At 40.9% G+C, this 23,350-nt stretch overlaps 1 protein-coding gene across 2 annotated transcripts in view; it reads right to left on the reverse strand.

Annotated features, from left to right (window-relative positions):
- Positions 1-22,336, reverse strand: part of GPR63 (G protein-coupled receptor 63) — a 30,256-nt gene extending 7,920 nt beyond the window's left edge. Inside the window, exons 1-3 of one of the 2 annotated variants that reach the window (XM_049817657.1) lie at positions 22,154-22,336; positions 4,999-5,084; positions 135-212 (exon numbers count right to left, since the gene is read on the reverse strand). The gene's annotated coding sequence lies outside the window, so the exon portion shown is untranslated. Of the gene's footprint in view, positions 1-134; positions 213-4,998; positions 5,085-11,369; positions 11,596-22,153 lie in introns of those variants that run through there. The other variant, XM_049817658.1, reaches the window with a different exon arrangement.
- Between the last annotated feature and the right edge of the window lie 1,014 nt (positions 22,337-23,350).

Here is a 23,350-nt window from a genome sequence, read left to right on the forward strand (position 1 = left end):
CTTTATAAACCTTTCCTTTACTAGCCATCTTCAATATATTTGTTAGAATAAAATCTGTAACCAACAGCAGAAAGGTTAATACAGCTTTCCAGGATAAATAAGCAAGAATTTTACAATGAACATGAAAATCTCACCCGAAGTTCCACCGAGGTTTATGACTCCACAAACCAAGAACACCGAAGAGGGAAGGAATCTGTAGCATTCTGCAGGGACTGCAAAAGAGCATAAATTCAACAAATAATTCTGGATTTAAAATCATGGAGTACAGAAAATTAGTTCCCCAGGGCAGTATCTTTTAGAGCTCTATAAACAATAAGCCAGCAAAGGTAACTTTTGCATTTCTGATTGGTCTTGACAAGGTCTCTCCACCAAGGCTCTAAAAGAAATTAATCCGCCATTAGATAAATGTAAAGCCCTCTCACAGACAATAATCAGTTTAGAATAGGAAACAAAACAAGCAGCAGTTAGTTTTGCAGTTGAAAAAGGTCATCAGAATGATCCTACGAAGAAAATCTATACTGGGGTTCAAGCTCTTCAATCTATAGGGGAGAAGAAAGAAATGTGAAACCATAACATTTGCTATGATGAACATAAACTGTTTTCAGAGCAATTTAATAAAAACAAAGGTCAGCTATAAAGAGGTTCAGACGGATCTCATGACAGCTAGTGACTAACAGACTGACAGATAGAATTCAGTGTTGCTAGAGGTAAAGCTATGCACATATAGCAAAAAGGCTATCTGCACAGTAACAGATGCTAAATCATCGATTACCACCCAGAAGAAAAACACATCTTCAAGTTTTGATAGTTTGATTTAGGAAAACATCAGCCAAGTGTTTAAAATTGTTAGCAAAGAAACCAAGAAGAAAAGCAGGACTTACCTACATACACCGTATATTTACATACACTACCTGCTACAATACGCATCCACGGCACCTTTTATTTTCAGTACTATGTTCAGTTCTGCTCCATCTGATCTCCTTTCAAAAGTGACTAGAAAAAGTTATCATGAAGGTCTACAGAATTGTTAGTGGCACAGGGAATGTCAATGATGTCTCTCATAATGTAAGAATTGGAAAAGCCAAAGGAATCACAAAATCCCAGAATGGCTGAGGTTGGAAGGGACCTCTAGAGGTCACCTTGTCCAACCCCTCTGCTCAAGCAGGGACACCTAGAGTCAGTTGCCCAGGACCATGCCTAGATGGCTTTTGAGTATCTCCATGGATGGAGACTCCACAACCTCGCTGGGCAACCTGTGCCAGTGCTCAGTCACCCTCACAGTAAAAATTATTTCCTGATGTTCAGGGGGAACCTCTGGTGTTACAGATTGTGCCCATTGCCTCTGGTCCTGCCACTGGGCACTGCTAAAAGAGCCTGTCCTCTTTGCACTCTCCCTACAGGTATTTATATACATTGATAAGATCCCCCTGAGCCTTCTCTGCTTCACGCTGAACAGTCCCAGCTCTCTCAGGCTTTCCTCATAGAAGAGACACACCAGTCTTGTCATCATCTTTGTAGCCCTTCACTGGACTCTGTCTAGTACGTGCATGTCTCTCTTGAACTGAGGAGCCCGGAACAGGAAATTATTTCACAATTAATTGTGAAAATACGTGCCACAGGATGCTGTGGGTGCCATAGAGCTTCGGTGGATTTAGAAGGCAATTTAGGACATATTTCACATGATCTTTATACAGATGTCCATGTCAGGAAGAGGTGAATCACCCTCATAAAGCGCCCATCTCCCTGTGCTGACTGCAAAGGGTACACAGCCACCTGATTTGAATACAGACATTTTGAGCACATACATGCAGTTACTTTACTAACTTTAAATACATACAACAGAATTTGCTCACTTAGGTTAATTTTACAGCTCTTTAACATATTTATGCCACACAACTTTACACTCTGCAGTACGAAGTTCAGCAGAGCCTCAGATGATAACATGTATCATAAAAGCTCTAAAGAGGAAAAAACCAAAACAAAACAAACTCCAAATGTTCCAAGGTAAAGAATCAAAGTTTTAGAAAATACTGCTTTATGACAAATTATCCTTCTAAACAGAAGGAACCAGACAAGGGGAGCAGGAGCAAAAGTGTTCTGCACCCTTAGTCAAAAAGATTGTACTACCCTGCATTTCTCAAGCCAGCAGCATCCAGTATACAGCAAAGGACAAAGGACTCACAGGTGTCTACAGACTATTCCTAACAAATCCAGAAAAAGTGACTAAGAAAAATAATCTCATGTATGCTCTGTCACCATGCCAGCTCTCTAAGCAAATAGCTACTTCCTGTTTTGTGCTTTCTCTCCTCAGTGTGAAGCCTGTATGCTTTTCTGTACAGTGTTAAGAGAAGAGGAGGAGAATGACCTCATGCAAGCTGCTGCCTGGACCTAGCCAAGTGCTTAAAGTGGGAAGCGAGTGTTAGCCATTTGGCTGTTGCACAAGTCATCAGCCTTATCTTCTTTTCAAGAAGGACGAAAGAGTGAGTGGTGATCAGCTGTTGCAAACAAGACGCCTAACCTAATAAGAAGACTGCAGGCTTTGGATCCCAGGTAGAAAGAAACTCTCGAGTGTTGCTCCTGTGCTCATTGCTTCCTGATGGTTTCCAGGCAGCATCCTTCTCTGTACTGTTTATCACTCCGAGGTATGAAAAACTCTCTGTGCACAGCATACTGAATCTGCATGCTCACATGTGCTTTGGAGTTACACTTATTTAACCTGCAGGCAACTTAGTTATGCTCTTTCTTGGCTATCATCCACCATAAAAGTGATTGACAATTCAGCCAATAAATTCAAGAGGATCCCTTCTGTAGCAGTGATACATAATTTTTTCCCTTTTTTTTTTTTTCTCCCTACTTAAAGGGCTTCTGCCATGAACATCCACATGATTATTAAACATGTGCCTCGCCTCCATCCTTCTTCCTACCCTTCCAGCTTCCCAAAAATTGTGTAAGGCATCCTTCTTCCTACCCTTCCAACTTCCCCCAAATTACGTACGGATAGAAATACAAGCTGAAAGGGACCAATAAGATAACTTCACAGCAATTTCATTTCAGTCCTCACTTGCTCTTTGAGAAAGACAGATCCTGTAATTTCAAAGCCAGAGCCACTGCTGAATGGTAATCACATAGCTTGTAAAAGACAACCATGCTTTGACAGTTTAAATGGGTAAGCTTATTGATGGTCAAAGTACTCAAGCAAGAGGCAGATACCTTTTTGTCACAGCATTCTCACTTTTGGAACATGTACTCTTACTGATTCTTTTCAGATGCAAAAAAGCTTCACACAATCACTTTTTTTCCATTTCAGTGCTGAAAATTACTGGGTATGCACATTTTCTCTCAAGCAAGGTTCTCACTCATATGCAACTTTCTTTTTATGGAACATAACAGACACAATTATTTCAATGAAGTACACACTTAAAGCTAAATAACACACAAATTTCATTCATCAAATATAATTATTTCTAGAACTATGGTGTCTGTTTTTAACAGCTTTTGAAGCTAAAAGGTTTCTGTTCAAAATTTGGATAGCATGCTCAACCAGAAATAAAAGATTATATCTTTTATTATAGCCAACATCAGTCAAAACCAGTAACTCCAACATAGACAAAAGAGGGAACATAACAGTGCCGTAATAAAGTCATGTTTAATGCAGATCAGAACACACTATGAACAGCTGCCAAAATGTTCAATGATTTATTAAATTTATCTGCTAAAACTAAGTATATTTTATGTAGTGCCCAGCACCAAGATTTGGTCCAGCACATAGAAATCATTCTTATTCAGAACCCTGAAGCTAGCAATGCCTGTTACAGTGATCCTGTTTCTTGGGGATATTTTGACTGGTCACAAATGGGAAGCTTCTGCATGCTTTATGGCTAGTATCGATGGTTTTATTTGGAAGGTAAACTTTGGCAAAAACAATTTTTGCAACATAAAAAACATTTTAAAAGCAAAATATTTTTAGGGGAAAAGGATAAAGTCAACAACAAATGTGAAAGCCATGGACTTATTTTCTGTTTAAGAAAATTTATGTGTTGATAGAAAATACTCGAGTATGTGCTCTCTGACAACCCATTATTGTACAAAACTGCCCAGGACATACTCCCCTCTCAGTACGAACCAAGCATTGTTTCCTATGCCATTAAGCAGAGGCAGGAACTATTGCAATGGAATCCTTTCTGCTAAAGCCAGTGCAAAGCATGAGTCAGAGCACAAATCAGCAGGGACAATGTTCTTACTCACCTAACTGTTCCTCCTAAAAGGAACTAGCAGTTTCAGTTTTAATACTCATTTACATATCCTAAATTGAAACTAATCAACTACACTGCATGAGTAGATGACCCATAAAACTATTCACAAGAGACATTAGTTTAATTTAGGAAATTTTCCTTTTTTCCACTCTACAAACACTACTGTGGCAATTTTCATAGGAAAATATTGTGGCAAACAGCCACCTCTGCTTTGGGTCATTAAGTACAACTAATTGCCCTCTTGAGGATATTTCTTGCTGTCCTTAATTCAGAGAGCCATTAACTGTCAAGAAACATCAGCCATGGGAATCATTATTACTATTCTAAACCACAAATATGCAAAATGTAAAAAATAACTATTTTCTTAGCTCTTGGGAAAAATCATGTTCTCAATTTGTAGATCATGTGAAAGGACTTCTGCAGTTCTAGGTTCATTTCTAGTACTCTCACAATATTCCCCCTGACTTCTAACTTTCCCACTAGTACAATGGTCATATTAACCATATTCATGTTGAAGAGCTAACTGAACAGTGTAGTACCAAGAACAGTAAACGTTGAAAATATACTATTAATTCATAGTCTCCACCTAATTATTAACATACAACTAACAAGTTAGAAGCTTTCTAAATGCTTGACTTCCCAAATTTTAAGTGGACCTTTGGATTATACATGCAATCACTACATGTCAGTTTAACAAAAAAAAAACCAAACCAAAAAATTAAAAAAAAAAAATAAAAAAGCATACCAATCCAGACAGGCTCCCATGAAGAGCAAGAATCATAAGTCATCTTGTGCTGTTCTGTTCAGCAAAGTATTCCCTTTCCAAATAACCTGTCCAAAAAAAAAACAAAAACAAAAGTTGGTGACATATTTACACTTAAGGCAGAACAAGATCAGAATCGCAAAAGTTTTTCCTGTAAGAGAACTTTACATTTATTGGGAGAGGTAGAACACGCTGTGTCTCCTGACAAAAGGCAGATCACATGCCCCTTTCTTGCAGAAGGTATAGACCTTAGACAGGACTAAGGCACCTAAGTTTCATCGAGCCAAAGAGATCCTCAGCTATCTCACCTGTGGAGCATAAGAATCTCACCATTTAATAGTAACATTTGCCAGGACTGGAGTAACATGTTTTAGTTCTCATTCAGATGCATTTATTTAATTTGTAGACAAGCACGTAGCAGTTAGCTGCCATAAGTCTTACTGGATCTATTAAAATACATGATTAGCCTTAACCATCAGGATCCTGATCTTGAGACCCCCAAAGCCTCTCAGAAAAAAATGTCATTTAAATCCACAGGGTGCTACTGAACATCATAAAGAATCTGAATAAATTTTCCCCAAATGGCAAAGATATCAGCGTAACAGTATCAGAAAAACAAGGGCAAGAAAACAAGTCTAGAGAGGAAGACCAAACCATGAAAATTTCAATACAGGATCTCAGCACTTCCTCTACATGCTCTCATACCAATCAATCATCAGCACAATGCTATTATGCCTCAAGTAGTTAAAATTATTTCTGTAAACTGGGCCTAACATAGCTAAAAACTGCATATTCCATCATGACACACTTCTTGTTACCTGAGAACATCAATTTTCAATGTAGCTTTTCCATATACTCTCAGAAGGAAGCCAGAAAATTTCAGAGAGCCTTGAAAGCTGAGTTTATGTCACACTAAAAGATCCCAGTGACCCAATTTATTTATAAATGTTTATATATAAAAATCAAAAGAACAAAGACATGGGACACAGACACTGTCACATGCTAGTTTTCAAAAGGCTACACAATTTTAATTTCTGCCAGAAGCAGCTTTTGGAACATCTGTAAATCACCTCCACGCTGGAGCAAAAGATGTCAGGATCCTTCGGGAACAAGTTTTTAAATAAATGCTGTACAAGAAGGTGAAGAACAAACCAGCCATTGAGTTTACAATGACCTTCTACAATGGAAGCAATAAAAACAAACTGTACTTTAAGACCACTCATAATCTCCTGGTTCCTCCAACCATTCAAGTGCTGAGTTTCTGTATCTGCAACCAACTTAACTTCAAACATCCAAAATGTAAGGCCAGATTTGCCAGACTGGCGCCTGCTGAGAAAACTGCCTTCTGCAGAACAAACCCATTATCTAGCCTCAATGGAACTCAGTGTCTGAAAGATTTTTCTGATAATCTATTAATACAAATTGTTTCCCACTAGCACAAAAATTTGATCTTTACATGTATTCCAGAGAACAAGGTGGGAAGCAAAAACACAAGTCCCAGATTTAGTTATGTATAAAAGAGATAAAATATAGCCATTGATTATTATAGACTTTAACCACTTGGTTTGTTCCCTCTTTAGCGATATAAGTACTATAAACTGTTAATCTTCCCTCTTAGGCTTTCTGAAGTGTCAAAGAAGCGACTAGGCTTGCAAGGAGGCAGAAGACTGCCAGGAACTGAACTTGGACAGATTAAATACAGCAACAACCTGTCAGATCTTCCCGCAAGACAAGCACATTCTCTAACATAAGAACTTTTTCTTCTCTCTACTTATGTGTTTACAGAAAGTATTTCCAACTTTTAATGAAAGTATCTTTAAAATCAATTCAGAAAAGCATCCAAAACACCACCAGAAACTAGAAAGTTCTTCCACTTCAAGCCTCCAAGGAGGAAAAAAAAATAAAAGCACTTTTCCAAAGTAAATCTAGATAATTTTACTAAATTTGAGTATCTTCCAGAGCTTGCTCTTAACTGGGTAAAATTGCTTTGGGTAGTTTTCTGTTGGCAATCAGGGGTTAACACTGTTTCCAAACTACATTCCTCCCCCCACCCCCCAACATCATAAATGATTAGTCAGGTTTTTTGTAAGAACAGAGGAGGAAAGCTCTGTAACCCTTCACGATCCTGCAATGAAACTTGAATGCAAGGATTCCTGTACCTGCAAAGAGCTCTACTTGTGGAACTACAGCCTTGATGATACCAACATTTAGAGCTAGCAGAGATACTGAAAGGGTAGTCCTGATCTCTTCCTCATTCACTCACTCATTCCTGGACCCAGCTCCCCAATCCTGAAGCAGAAGGATTGATCTGGACTAAAACAGACCCTGGCAAGCAAGTCTAAAAGCTTTACATTTTTGGCCTGAAGCTGTGAGATGTTGGGGTACACAGATCAAGGCATAAGATCTACATTTGGCTTCTATATACTAAGGGGTATTTATATTCAAGACTGCTTTGCCGTAAGCGAGAACATTGCAAAACTTGTAATTACTGATGATCTTGGAGGAATTTGCATCTTATTAGGTCTATTTCGATTCCCCAAACCAGCAACTGTCATTTCCAAAGAACTGAAATAGCAGAACTAAAAATCACAGAGATCTTAAACACCATTAAACTTAAAAACGTTTCCCACAAGCATTCAGATTATGTTAAAGACTTAGCAACAGGCTAGAGGTCTTAAAAATATTATGAAATTGTTTTCAGTATACCATCGCTTTTCAAATTAGTCATAACTTTTGTTATGTACTTTACTGACAGCTCTCTACAACTAGTTGCACCTAGTCCACAGCCATTTTTAAGCAAGTTTTCTTAACATTTTCTTGGGATATTAAGTCAAACCATGGGAAAAAATGAACTGAAATACTGAAAGCTTCCTTTCTCCACCAAAAAGTCAGTCTATCAGAGATAATAGGCAAGTAGAAAAGCCTGCTTTAAGTCAGAAAGCTTTAATAGAGTTGCCCTAAGGCTATTTTGGCTTTTCAACTAGAGCAACTTCTCCAGTATATTCAACGGAAGATTGAGTTCTGTAAAGATGTTTCACCTTCATATACCATAAGGTAAAGATCTAAAGGCTCCTTGTATTACATCACTCTTAACTCCTTTGTAGCACCCCAGTACACCTGGCATACACTACTGCACTGCTTTCTGCTAAAAACAGGGGAAGATGGATTTTCTCATTCATCAGTAGTTTTGACAACAGCTGTTAGCACACTATCTTCTACCAAAATGCAAGGGCTTAAAAAATTCATCCTATAAAAATGGTAACCCCATCATCAACAGCATACTATATTGATGGAATTTATTAAGCTGCCTCTCCCACAGAAAACATACCTGGTTTTTGAAACAAAATTGATTTTAACAAAAATTCATCTTTTTATAAAAAGATGCAGGGATGCTAATGGAAAAGTGATTAAAATGACCAAATTCCTACTCTCTTCACACAGTGTGCTGCCCACAATAGGTTCCTGGGATGTGGTTCAGTTTCCAGAGCAAAGTGATCAGCCCTGATTCTGCCTTTCACACAGGTGTTCAGCTCATGCTACAGCCAAATTCTGCTGCTGCAGTACAGATGTTATGGATCTTACTTCTTGGCACTTGGTTCACAGAGAAGAGGTGCTGGTAGCAAGGTGACTGTAAATGAGGTGACTGTATTTCAGCAACAGAAATGGTGCTGCTTGCAGCATCCTGCTCTGAGACTACTTAAAGGCTGCAAGGGTAGGATTTAGCTGAGAACTAAACATAGATTTAGTTTATATACATATTTATGTATTTATATTATACATTTTTCTTCTTATACACATACACACACACGTGTCATGGGTATGTATATGTGTGTATATTTTCAATAACTTATTAGCATCTCTATTGAGCCAACATAAAACATAAAATGCTTAGTGGAACAAAATACTCTAACAGTTGTTTGTGTTCCTTTGCTTTTTCTCCAGATTTACCCTATATTTTGTTGTTAGTCTAAATAAGTCTATTAATAATCAGCTACATGTTATAATAGTAACTTACTTTTCATAACATAGAAACAGAGACTAAATAAACTACTCCTTAATAGTTATCCATGTCATCTAATTGTTTTAGTAGCTTCAGAATTATTTTTGTCTCATGCCAGACAATGGGAATAACACTTTCAAGATAGCAATTGTTTCTGAGAAACAATCCTAGTTAGAAATCTATTCATACTAGAGATTAAAAAAGACCATAAACTGAGAGTTCCCATTTGGACAACTCTCAGGGTGAGATGACATATTACAGACGTTCAGACCCTATGCAGAAGAGGCACTAAATTTCTGTAGAGACATGACAGGCAGGGCTTGGAACATGCATCACGAACAGATTAAAAAATTGATTCAATTTACAAGCCAAAAATCTTGAAATGAGTCAATCTGGTGATTTTTAAAGCACGCTTTTGTTTTAATGTAATACAAGTGATCACTATTTCAATTTTTTCTGATTTTTTTTTTTTATGTAACAATGCTAAGCAAACAAATACGTGCATCAACTGAAGGATACAAATCCTTTGTAGGAACAATCTTTTTAAGCACCTTATAACTCCTTGTTATGAATAACTTGACAGTTAATTGAAGAGATTTTGCACTACTCAGGGGTTTTGAGCTACTTGGGAACTGTTAAACAAGTGGTAGCCAAATCAAATGTCTCACATGCATGGAGTTACAGCAGTTCCCAGTTCACAAACCTTGTATTTAAGAAAGGCTTGTTTTCATGGAAAAGCTCCTTCAGTAATAAAAGTGAGGGATTTTCACACTATTTTTTTACTTATTTAATTAATATTTTACTTATTTAATTAATATTAAAAAAACCAAACAAACCTACCAAAAAATGCTGTTCCACTGTCCCATCCCTCCTCCCCTCCCACCCCCCCCCCCCCCCCAAAAAAAAAAACCAAAACCAACCAACCTAAAAATCCCCAAACCTACAAACAAGTATTATCTTACCAGGAAGAAGTCACCCATTAACTCATGCTGTCTTCCACTTCGGTAGCTCAAGTCCGTATTTCCCTACTTAACCCAAAGCTGTTTAAGTATGGTCAATTCACTCATTTTGCAAATAATATCAAAGTGTTTCTTCAGTTACAGAGAAGTTTATTTGGTCTCAATTTCAATGTGAAACTGATCCTAAGAAAATACTGTATGGAGTTTATAATCTTGCATGCAGGATAACTCTAAATAGAACAATAAAAATAATATGCAATTTCTAATTCAATTGCAACTACTCAGCAACCACTGAAAAATTCAGACCAAGAGACTTTTATCAATTTTTTAAAACACTGAAACACACAAAAGTCAGTAACAACTCAAAGTTATGGGCAAGATTTATAGGAAAACAACTGTAATGACATCCACCATGAGAGATCAGAAAACGAAACCCTTGCCTCTGTCTCTCTATAAATCTCTTTATAAACCCTAAAATATTGTTAATGTTAAAATTAACATTATTCAGTACAAGACATCAAAAAGAACACATACAAAATCAGAAGTGATGCTTCTCCTGGCTGAAAAGACCAGAAACAGTTCTCTCCAATGTACATTAAATAACAGTTTAAACACTACATGTTGAAGAGTTTTAACACTGCTGGAACAATGACTCATTTTCCAGAATGTGTTTTACTGAAAACAGTTTCATTTCAATTCAGAAAACATAGAATGGCAATTCTACCGACCACCTGTATATACGTTAAATCCTTCCTCAGCCTTCCATTTCATATTTAGCTCACAAACTATCTTTGCTTGCCAAGTTCTTACCATTTTCAGCCTCTCAAAGATCTTTCCAGATCTCCTTTTTGTTACACAAGTAGCTAAGTTTCTGAAGCTCTACAGACTCAACCATTGCCTGTTCTCCTCCCAGCCCACTTTTATTCTTTTTCTTCTTAAGCAAACATAGTCTGTGAAACTCATGCATATTCAGTCCATGTCAGTCATCAGTCTCATTTTGAGTAGATATGCCCCATAAACAGTATGTCTGAATAAAGTTACAAACACTTGCCCATATGCTTGAATTTACACCCTTGTATGCATGGGATACAACTTCAAAACAGCAAAGCAGACTCTTGCAATAGGTTTTTATGTTGCCCTTCGCTATACATCTATCTGCTATCACCAGGTTCTTTTGGAAGTGGCTGCAATACTAAATATATCTTATCTAGGTAGTCTAGTCATTCCTTTTATCTTAAATCACAACTCGCACAAGGCTGAGATCATGGATACCATTACCTTCTCTAGTATTTCAGTTTCCAAGCCCATCAAGCTGCAAAGAAGGGACTTTAACTGCAGGAACACAAGGTACTTAAAAGTAAAGCAAGCAATGAGAAATAAGCGTGTTACTCTACCTCTTAAGTTGGAGACCTTGGTAAGTGGGAGGGGGAGGATCCACATCCTGTCTATATGCTTTTAGAAGTCTGAGGTCTGCAGGTATTTCGGGCTATTCAGAACTCTTCCTGCCTTTCCCTTGTCCAGTCAGTCCATCTTACCAACAGCAGTGATTGCAGTCTGTCCTCTGGGCTCAGCTTACTTAGTCAAGTCTTTATCCCTACAGCCACATGCTTAGCTACAATGGCTCAGCTATGCTTGCCCTTCTCTGTGGGAAGAAAAAAAAAATAAATTCTGCTGCATCAGTCAATAACCTTGGTTTGGAAACCTGATACATTTTCAGCAAAAGCATTAGCAAAAAAGACCCAAGGTCTCTTCTTGGGCAGAGCAACTATCAAAACCACAGTTCAACTCACTTGCTCTAAGCAACTTCATGTATGTTAATCAAACAGGTATAATATAGATATTAAACAGCTTATACATTAAGTTCAAAATCTGTAACTTCTCCAGGTCCGTAATAGCTCTATTTTCTCCATGTACTTTGAAGAATCTCAGCTTACTTCCTAGTCCCTGTTTTTCAGTATGACCATACTGCTGCCAGGTCTTTGTTACACAGTTACCCGTCCACTGAGCAGTAGTTTTAATGATTATTTTAGAATGTTTTACTGTACAGCTTTTGTCCATTTTCTAATTTTAACAGCAAATTTTTGTTCAGTGACCCACACACCAGGTGGTCCGAGTGGGAAGTTAAGGTATCTTTTGTAAATACTAACAAAGCAATGAAAATCAATGAACCATAAAATACAGGAAATTAACTTCTCATCGCATCATCAATTTATCTACCCACCTAAATGAGTTTAAAATACCAGCTTCAAGCAGTCTGATGTTCTAGGGACACTCAGCTGCCACTTCATTTATAGTCTGTTTCCTTAGCAACGCTATAATCCATCTGGCTGCAGAAAGCTAAATTCCCAAACCATATCCTCCTGTACACCGGAAATAGGCTCAAAAACATTTATATTTTAAACAGCATACAGTCATCATGATTAGTGAGTGTATAAATGAATCTGGAAAGGCAATAATGTTCTTAACACACACACGCGCGCACAAACTCTCCCTGCTCTAGCTTGAATAAGTGATTCACATACTGAGAACGGCACACAGCCTTTCAACTTCTAGGTGTTAAAACAGCATCTCTTTCCTGACACTGCAGTCCTAAAGACCTAAGTCCTGGCTCTGAGGAGATCTTGTGTATCATCTTCCACCAAGAGTTTCAGAAATGAAAACATTTCTTTCAACTTTGTTCCACCACAGCCAGCTGAAGGAGCCTTCAGAACTGTACAAGGTCAACCTGTTCTCTTAAGATTTCTCTAAGAGAAGTAATTTGAAAGACCTGGGATGTAATGCTATGGCAGTCAAAAAAACCCAATAAAAGTTAATCACATTACAAAGTAGAGCCACTTGTCTTAAAAATACTTACTCTTCAGGTTTTGCATCTAAAACTATAAATATCATCTGTATAAACTAAAATAAAGAAAAACAGTCCCCAACAGCAACATTTCAACATCATTAAGAGCATAAAAATCACAAATCCAAAATATTCGGGAAAGCCAGTTTCAGAGACTGGAGGGTAACAAGCAATTGCCCAACGCTGTAGCCAAGCTAAGATGAAACTGGGTAACATCAGGCCATCTACCACCAGGATGAACGGATACGACTTAAAATAACAGAATGAATCTTAACCGTACACCATTTTGCATGAATTTGGCAACTTCAACCTGGCAAAGGGAAATTTAGTTCTTATCTAACAGGCAAACTAACCAGTTATGTGGAGCAGAACCACCTCCTCATTGCCTACACCCCAAAGACCCATCAACAACAAGCCAGTCTTTAATCCACAGAATCATTTTGCCATGCAGCGAACCATTTCAGTGATAAACCTGCATAGCTTTGCCTGACTCTACTGTACAGTGGTGGCATACAAGTCCATATTGCCTGACCTGCTGACAGCAGCTGAAGAGAGATTTGAGTTTTCATAAATCAGGGGTCTCTTCAGGCGAGGTACCGAGTGGTGTTTCTCACTGCTGTTCATTGGCTAACATCCCTCTAGGAAGTACTTAATAAAGTAGCACTTACTCTGGAGACCTCAAACAAGTCCCACATGACTGCTGACTACAACCAACGTTTCTCAGATGCTTTGATGGTTGGTGGCTGGTTCCAAGAAAGAAGCAGGCTGACTATACCAGACAGAAGCAATGACAGTTCTTCATGTCGTCTCTCCCAGGTGAGGGAAGAAATGGGTCAAAGTCACAAATACCAGTCTAAAATCACTTATATATTCAACTATATGTATGTTATATGAGTGACCACAGCAAGTTGTCAGGAAACAGGCTTTTAATTAACTGATACATACAGTCAATCACATATATTTTGGAAAACATTTTCAAAGAATTAGTTTAATCTTTTTCGTGATGTAGATGACAGCTCTTTGAAATACTTAGAACACAGTGATGTCGCAGTCTCCAGACTAGCTGTGTAGTGAACTGGGCAGGCCTTTTGGAAATGTCTGGCAACTTTAGAAAGTGCTCATCAATACAAAGCCCCAACTTAAGACCTTAAGGAAGTCTGCTTCCTTATTAGCATCTGGTCTTCCCCACACATACACATTTTCTTCCTACTAGGGCTGAGACTGATCTCACTTAAGTTTCAACACAGCTTTGAGGTAATCCCATAAGTTTACTCAGCAGTCAGACAGAACATGCATTTCTGGAAAGCAAATTCATCTAAACCATTTCAGATACGTATTCTAATTACCTTGTTTTTAACAGTACTGTATGTGAACTCTACACCTCTTACATATCTACATCATTCTGCATACACCTGTACTGCCTGAACAACTGACTAGGATGTATGCTTCTATACAAGAGCTGCATAATGCTCAAGAGGTACATTCCACAATTCTGTTTTCAGAAAACTATAGAAATTGCCTTGTCAATGGCTGACACCAGCCTACCCCAGGAGTGATTCACCAGGCCACCCCTTCCTGGAGTTAGGACACTGGGATCCTCAGTGTGCTCTCGAGTTTGCCAGGAGCCCATGAAACACCATAATGGAATCAAAATCATCCATCTTCCTCACTGCTTTAGAAGTGCGAAATCTTGGAAGACCACCAAAGTGACTGGTCAGTCCCTGAGCCAATGCCTAATTCATATTAATTTATATTGGCATCAAGAAATGAAGAATCCAATTAATTATTCAAATAGCTGCATACCCAGGAAGAGAGACAGACTTTGAAAACAGTGGGGAAACCAGAGAGAATATACAGGGGCTATTACATTTTCAGTCTTGCTGATAATAGCTCAAAGTGTATCACCATATTGCCAGTGTACCGTGGAGATGCTTTTTCAAGTCTATCAGTTGCGGTGGCCTTGAAAACACACATTTAATCCAGTTCATTTGGTTCTAGCAGTTTAACAGCAGAAGTGCTATTACCTGAGATTTCATGCTTTGATTTGATATATCCAGAAAAGATAGATGCAGTCAGAACTTGCCTTCTTATCAAAATGAAGGGAACAGGGAGGAAGAAGACTCTTAACTTCAGTCAACAAATGCACTCAGCCTTGTCCCTATCCTCATAATAAATGCAATGGAAATTTCTTATGGGAGATGCAGATGTCCCAATATACCAGTAAGGCATAGTACAACCTCTCCATATTATAAATACTCTGAACATGCCTTTATGAGTCAGTATTAAATATTGCCAAATTTCTTTCAAATGTCACCTCCTTATCATAAATGACACACTTGGAGCCTGAGCAGACATGCTGAATGAATTCAGTAGTGTGAAGGATGGAATTAACTTCTGAGGTCTACCAACTCATAAACTCTTTAAATCAGAAATAAGGCAAGAGGTGGGAGGCCCCACTGCTACTCAGTTGATTTTCATCCAAAAATAAACAGGCAGTTCCTCTCCAGACCACACACAAATTTTTCCAGGGTACTCAATACAAGCATACAAAGGTCTGGGGTACCAGTATGCATGTATGCATTTTTGAGAGAACGGAAGCGCAAACATAACGCACATATTCCTTCAACGTTTCACAGCATGTCTTTGGCTAAATGTGGGAAGTTTGGGGGTTAGTTTGGAGATTTTTTTATTTTGTTTCTTAAAATCATTTCAGTAGTAAGATGAAGCACAGAAAATTTGGATACAAATACAATTTGAAATCACTATCTGCACTTTGGAGTTTATATATGCAACAGCGTATACACATACAGTTAGTGATACAGGAGTCAAAATATCATGAATACATTATGTGTGTGTATTTCTAAACACATCCACAAATATCATGTAAGACTCCAGAAAAAGGTCTAAAGAAAATTCAGAAGTGACAACTGACAGAAGAGCCTAAATCAAAATGATCAAGTAATAAAAGGCTTGTTGGAGTATTATCACCTGAAGATCAGAACTTAATCAACATATAATATCATGTGTTTTCAAATTACTTTTCAAGCCTTTGACAAAAAAAAAGTCATCTCTATTTTTCACAAGATATCATACTCTCTTTCCTATGAACACACACAATGAACCCTGTACAATCCTTTGAAAGGGATAATTTCATGAATTACACTACTGATGCAGAAAACTTGTAGCAACAGCCACTTCTAAGTAGTATCAGGTTCTGAAGTTTTAAGACAGCTTTAGAACAGCAGGATTATTATTTCACAATTTGCATTAAAAATACACATTTTTTTCTCTCGCTTTGTTGCAAAGTTTTCACCTTGTGCCCAAAGCAACCCAAACTGAACACCTCTTGTTTGTGAACTTTTTTTCTGCCAGTTTTTTCCCCTTCTCCTGTTTTCAAAATGAGAAGATAGTTGCACAGGATAGTGAGGTAATGAAGATAATTTAATGTTCCTGAAGAACTGAGATGTTATAAGGACAAACACCACCACAGAAGAAACACATGTTAAAGTTAATTATTAAGCATTCAGAATGGGTTGTAAATAAGGCATGTGACCATATATTGAATAATGACAAGAAAATAAAAGGACTGCAAAGGTGCTCACTGAGGATTAATCTTGCTTAAATGTAGCTGCCCTAAAAGCTGGATAGCAGGCTAAAAGATCCATTGAGACAGAAAGACACTGAGCAAGTAATTCAGCCATAGGTGGGATAAACCACTCTCTGGACAAGCTTGTTTTTCTCCACTGACTGTGCCTGGAAGGCTAGTTGAGACTTCCTCAGTGTCACCATAGTGCTCTGCAGATTATTTCTAACAGATCCCTGAAAGGTAGCCTATTGTCAGTGGGTTTAAATTTGCTATGCAGGGGTCCATACACCTAATGAGGTTGAAAGAAATCAAGGGACAAGATAGCTAGCTTTCAGAAGTTCAAATTGAAGACACAGATTTACCTCCTAAACCACCAGCATCCATTCACTGCACATAATGAGGCAGGCATCTGCTGGAAAATACAATGCATGATCATGTGGGAGAAAGAAAGGAGACATTTCAAACACCTCATCTGTTTCAAAAAGCAAGGCTAGCAAAAAATTTTCATTTTGCCCACATAAGAAAAAAAAAAAAGTAATTCAACTGATTTGATCAGCATGCTATTGAATAAGGTCTGCAAGACTGGCTGGAAAAGGATTGGGTTTTATGTGTTTGGCAAAAGTAATATATATTCCTGACAGAGAGCGTGTTACTAAGCACCTGAAAAAAATCTGTTGTTTTTAATGACCACAAGAACCAGCTTCTTCTTGGAGGTTCACAGCAAAGGATGAGGGACAATACACACATGCTACAGTATGGGTAACTTCAATTAGGCCTTAGTAAAAAAAGATTTATAGTGAGAGTGGTCAAACAATGGAACAGGTTACTCACAGAGACTGCAGAATCTCCATCCTTAGCAACGTTCAAAACTCAAGCGGACGTGATCCTGAGCAATCTCATCTAACTTTCAATCTGGCTTAGCGCTGAGCAGAGTGGCGGCCCGCGTGACCTCCTGAGGTCTCTTCCAATCTCAATTATTCTATAGTTCTATGCTCCACCCTCAGCCCACTTAGGCTGTAACAGTGATTATTCCTTCACCACAGCCTGTTAAATCTGAGCACTGGCTCTGAAAGCCTGTTTCCTGTTTGCTTTCTTGACCTGATCTTCTTGGCCAGCTGACCTGACCCATGCAGCTAGAGGGCTGCAAACTAGATTAGGATAAAATATTCTAACTGGCCAACTAAAGTGACTAGCAACTAGAAATTATATACTAAATCAACCAAGAGAAGGATCTGGCAGAATAACGCAGGCAACAGCTGGGCAACACAATGGCCCAGAAGAAACAGGTCAGTAAGAGTAAAATATTGCAGGGAAAACAACATTAAAGTCACCAGACAGCATTGTCCCATGGACAACAGAATGGAAAGTAAGCCTCAAAGTTTCATAAGTCAGCTATATTATATTATATAAAAATTATGACATAACGTGGGTCATTTCATAATCCATGTATAAACCATGCTATTTCCCTTCATTGTCAATCCACATATGGATCATGACCTACTGCTACAGCTCGGACAGTTACAGCCTGAACTGGCATTTAGAGGTTCTAACTCTGCTAAGGACTTAAGAAGTGATCAAAGATACCACAGAAAAAGAAATACTCCTTTTGCTCCCATTTGCTTCAGGGATAAAAAAAAAGCACTGGTAAAATTACACAGCCAAAAACTATTGTTAAAAAATGAATGCTATTAGGGTTTGAAAGTCAAGCTCTGAAGACTTGAGAAGTAGCAGTTATAGAACTGTAATTAAATTCTATGACAGGCTTTAACTACATGACTAAATACTACTTATCCACATAGAATCCAGTTTCCTTTAGAAGGCCCTGTGCTCACCAAGATGAACAACTGTTCAAAACCTGGCTTTCTCCACAATTACTGTGTGTCACCATGTCATATTTAATCAACACAATTCAAACCTTGCCTTAGTAACTCCAAGGAGAAAATCAAGGAAGAGATGCAAAAATCATAACCATCCACTAATTTTGGTTGCCCAATTTGAGGTGCTAAGTGCTCTGAAAAAAATCAGATCCTAGATAGTATAAAGCACAGCTCCCAAAGGCCACATCATCACCACTTCAAAGCTTTAAATTTCTAAACACTTCTGTGCTTATGTGGTCTTAACAATAATTTTTTTAAACACAGCTTGTGGATAATATACATCTAGATTGAGGTAAATTAGGTTACAGTTATGCAAGAGATTTCTCTAAGTGCCATTCAAACCAGTGGGAGTCCTCAGACACTTCAACATGTGCCTAAGCATAAATACTGAATCAGTGCTTTTACACAGAGGCAGAAGAAAAGGATAGCTCACCTTTCTCCTAAAGTACACGTCGAAATGTCTCAATGTTAAGATTTGTATTTTATGAAATTTCATTCAAATGAAATTGACGGGAATTTCACTGAGACAAGCTGCTTGTTTGGGAAAGTACTTTAAAGCATTTACCAAGTCTTGTCGCATATTTAAGTATCTAAGGTTTAGGTAAGTATCTAAGCGTTAACCTCAACTGGAAATGAGGTGACTAAACAATTTTCCTATTTAAGTTCAAACTGCGCTACTAGCTAGGTTAGCAAAATAACAGCCAACAGCAAATATAGAGAAAAAATACACCATTCTATTAAAGTATTTTATATGTCTATGAGAGGGAGTGCGACCTGACAGATCAGTTTTCAGTCCGAGATTCTACTTCTGGATCCTACAACTAGGATTCCTTAGATATTCCTTTGACACTTCCTCTTGCCTCACTTTCCTCATTTGTAACAATTAAGTCTGACATCCGTTAGAATTGCTTTGAAATTTATTTATGAGACTATTATGTAAGATTAACTACACATATCGATACTCAAAAAGCAAGCACAGCATAAAATATAACGCACACTCACCATTACTTTATTGAACCAGTGAGATACTGCAAAAACGTGAACCAAAACACACACTTACAGAAATGTTATGAAGCATACAGACTTTGTTCATCATTTCAGTGGCAAAAAAGACAGCAAGTATGATGAGAGTCCACAATAATTTATTTTAAACATCTATTCTAATAATTTGAACAGGCTAGTAATCTCTCCAGGCATCTAGAAGTAAATAGTGTTCAGAGTGTTAAAAAAACCCAAAAACAACAAAAACCAAAAAACTTGCTCTGCCCAACTTGTTACTTGTAGCAAAATAATTAGGAAAGTAGCAAAACAGCATGACAATGCAGGCCATGGACTGTTCACATCTAGCCCTCAGGACTGCTTACAGACATGCATTGCTCTGAGAGTACATTCCCAGACAAGCAGATCAAGTCATGTAAGCCTTTCCCTGATCCTATTTACCCCTCCCTTATGGGCAAGTAGGAGAGCCACCAAGCCTTCACCTACTCCCTCTTCACCCACCCATACAAATGGAGAAGAAAGCAGCTCTGGCAGTTCTAAGCAGCTGACTATGAAAAGTAGCATTTTATAGTGCCAGAGATCCTCAATGCAGGGAAATTAGATCACTATGATTGAACACAGAGTTAAGAGAGGATACTTACAGCGTTACTGACAGACTGTCCACAATAGTAAATCAAGCAATGCCAGGAACCATTCCCGGGCAATGGAACTTACTCAGTGACACAGACCGCTGAACTGCTACAGACCGGCACAGCATTCTTCTAACCCAGGCCAGCTACACTCTCCCAAGCAATTCTAGAGCATGATTTCAGATTTAACACAAGCCAGGATCCAGACCCAAACAGTAGCTTGTATTCAGCTATCCCATTCTGGAAGGCAGGAGAGTTTAGCAGCATTGACAAGGGCTAATCCGTGCCAGTTGGCTTCAGGACCAGAAAACAGTCTTGGGTACATTTAATTAACCGGTAGAGAAGTGGTCATAGCCTCTCCAGGCTTTGTCTGCTGTTATTCTTAGAGGAAGACTTTAAAAGGGGCACATGCAGAGAAGCATACGAGCATAGCCTGATCAGCACCATCTGACAAAAGTCATCTATACATCGTAGTATACAAGAAAATCAGAAATTAGTACAGCCCATCTCGGCTTCTTCCCATCTCCTCTGAGAAGACAGACCTTGCATATGATCTACTAATATCCACAGTCTCATTTATCTTCTCAGTAAAAAAAGAGTTCTACACATTTAAAATACACTGTTATAGTAAGGCTACTCTCTAATAAATGAGTCATGCAGAACAGCATAAGAAGCTGGGTTTCTGAGGGCTGATCATTTGGCAGTAAATATTTCAAATGAAAGTTATTTAGAAATTGTTATTCTTCTAATTACTAGTCATTACCAAATCTGCTTCTGTAGACTAAAATATAATTACTAGTGAATCTATTATGTTATCCTGGAAACGTAGCTACAGCAATGTTGGCAAATACATTCTCACAATAGAAAACTGCAAAAACAACAGTTAAAATACATTTGACAACAGACAAGACATGGCTATTCTGTGTTATCGGCACTCTTCGAAATCTCTTTACAATTTCAGATACCTAGAAGTGGTCTGTTTAAAACTACTCCTTTCAGAATCCTATGCCTCTGCTGCCTTTGCTCTAATGTTAGAATGTGTAAGACGTCCCACAGAAAATGCACTGTGCAAAACTCATTTGCCACTGCTTAAGCATTCATGTTTTCAGTAAGAATAAACAATTTTAACAACCCTCTTGGGCGTGGATCTAACTTGCCAGCTATACCTAGCTCGGACCATTCAAAATACGTACGTTACCTGGGTCTTTATGCAAATCCAGCGTTTTCCTGGAAGTGTTTTTGCTGATTTACAAGGAAAACTTTATGATACGCTTTCTTACATACATACTAGGCTGCACTGTACCGTCTGACTTTTGAAAATCAAGTATGAAGAAAACCACGTGGAAGACCCAAATAAAAATCACCTGCTCGTTTAAGCAGATGAAAAACAACTGGTATTTTTCGAGTGAGACACCTCTTTTTTTCCCCAGGAGCGACTCCCCACACATCAGGAGCAACGCGCACACGGTACCTGACACCGGCAGGCTCTCCCCGATCAAGAGTTTCGCGCCGTCAGGTCTGAAGAGCAAGTGACAGAGAGCTGCCAGCCCCACCCTGTCCCTCACCAAGCGTCCCGCCTCGGGGAGGAAGGGGGCCTCCATCCACCCCTCCCTCACCGGCCTTCAGCTGCAGAGCTTCCAAGAGCCAGGCCAGCTCACGGGGACGAAGCCCCAGCCGGAAGCGCGGCCCCCGCCGCCGCCGAAGGAGAAGGAGGAGGAGGAGGAGGAGAACACCCCCCGCAGGCTCCCCGACGGGCGGCCGTGCCTGCCCGCACGGCCCCGGGACGCGGCCGAGGGCGCCCGCCCGGGACTGGCGGCACTCCCGCCCCCGGGCCCCGCCGCCGCCGCCTCCCCTCAGCAGCCGCCGAGCCCGCGCGCCGCTTGACCGTTGCCCGCCAACGGCTCCCGCCGCGCCGCCGGGAGAGGGGGCGCCCGGCCGCCCTGGGCCCGCGCAGCCTCCTCGGGGCGCCGACCCCCGAACCGGCCTAGCCCACGGACGCGGGACGCGGCAGGATCCCTGCGGGTCGCCGCCGCCGCCCCGGGGCTGGAACGCCTCACCCCCGCCCCGTGACCCCGCCTGGGGGAACCGGCATAACCGTGCGGGGCTCCCGGCGGTGGGCGCTGCAACTCTTACCTACCCCCTGCTGCCGCCCAGACCGCCGCCCCCCGCTTCGGAGCAGGGGCAGTTGCAGCCCAGCCCCGCGGAACCACCGCCGGCCGCGGCGCAACGCCTCGCCTCGCCTCACCTCACGGCGTGGCCGGTGCCCTGCGGAGCCCAGCGCAGCACAAGCCCGGCCTGAGCCCATCCCTCCGGGAAGTTTCCTGGCATCGCAGCGGACGGGGAAAACAAAAGCTTCAAAGCCGGGAGCGGGAGGAGGAGGAGGAGGAGGAAGGGCAGCGCAAGCAGGAAAGTGAGGGGCATTACTCGCCCGCCCGCCCGCCACGCCGCTGCCCCCGGCCGCCCCCCTCCCCCGGAGGGCAGCCCGCTCAGCGCCGCCTCCCCATTTGCTTCGGCGGCGGCTCTGCTGCACAGGCAGCGCCGCAGAACCGCCGGACGGAGAAGCAGGCAGGCGAGCCAGCGCCTCCCTCCTTCCTTCCCTCCCTTCCTCCCGCCCTCCTCCTCCTCCTCCCCGCCGCCGCCCGTCCCGCTCGCCGCAGCGCCCCCGAGCCCCGCCCGCGCCGCGGCTCCGCCTCCCGGGGGCGCGCACGCTCCGGCCGGCGGCGGTGGGATCTCCCCGGCGGCGCGGCCGCCCCCGACCCGCCGCCCCCGCTCCGAGCGCGGCCCGCCGCACCTGCGGGCAGAGGGGCGGCTCGGGCCGGGCTCAGCTGCTCTGCGGGGCTTCCGTGCGTGCGTTTGCGGCCGCTCAAGCGTGGAGCAGGCTGTTGGGGTGAAGTCGGCGGCGGCTCTTGTAAAAATCCGGGTGCCGAAAGCAGGGTTGACGAGCGCGGGGGGGCTCCGAGCCCCCTGCCAGGCAGGGGCACGAACACCACAGGCGCCTGGTGGTGTTGCAGTCCTGGCGTAGCCGAAGAGTTGGTCTCTCGGTGCGTACACAGAGTTGTGCCGGCTGCTTTTTAAGGGCTAAGGCGAGCCCTGGTGTCTCCTCGTTGCCCACGTAGCTACCTCGGTAAGAAGGAGGGTTTGCCAAACCGGTGGTAGTTGCCACGCTGCGGTCACGCGGCGCGTGGTGTTGGCGGCCTTGTCACCTCCAAACTGGGGCATCGTGGACACCGCTGGGAAGCGCAAGGCGATAGCTAGTAACTTCAGGCCAAAGTCTGCGTGGTTCGGGGTAGCTTAATGTGGCCTTGGCTAGTCGTTTTATTTTCGTAATTAAAATACGTATTAGGTGGCAAGACTCACTCTGTCACATTAATCAGGTTTACAAGGATGTAAATTGATAGGAAAACTCTATACTATGTTACAGAACTTGATGTCTGAACCAGGA

The sequence above is a fragment of the Accipiter gentilis genome, chromosome 15 (assembly GCF_929443795.1).
Source record: "Accipiter gentilis chromosome 15, bAccGen1.1, whole genome shotgun sequence".
NCBI classification, from domain to species: Eukaryota; Metazoa; Chordata; class Aves; order Accipitriformes; family Accipitridae; genus Astur; species Astur gentilis.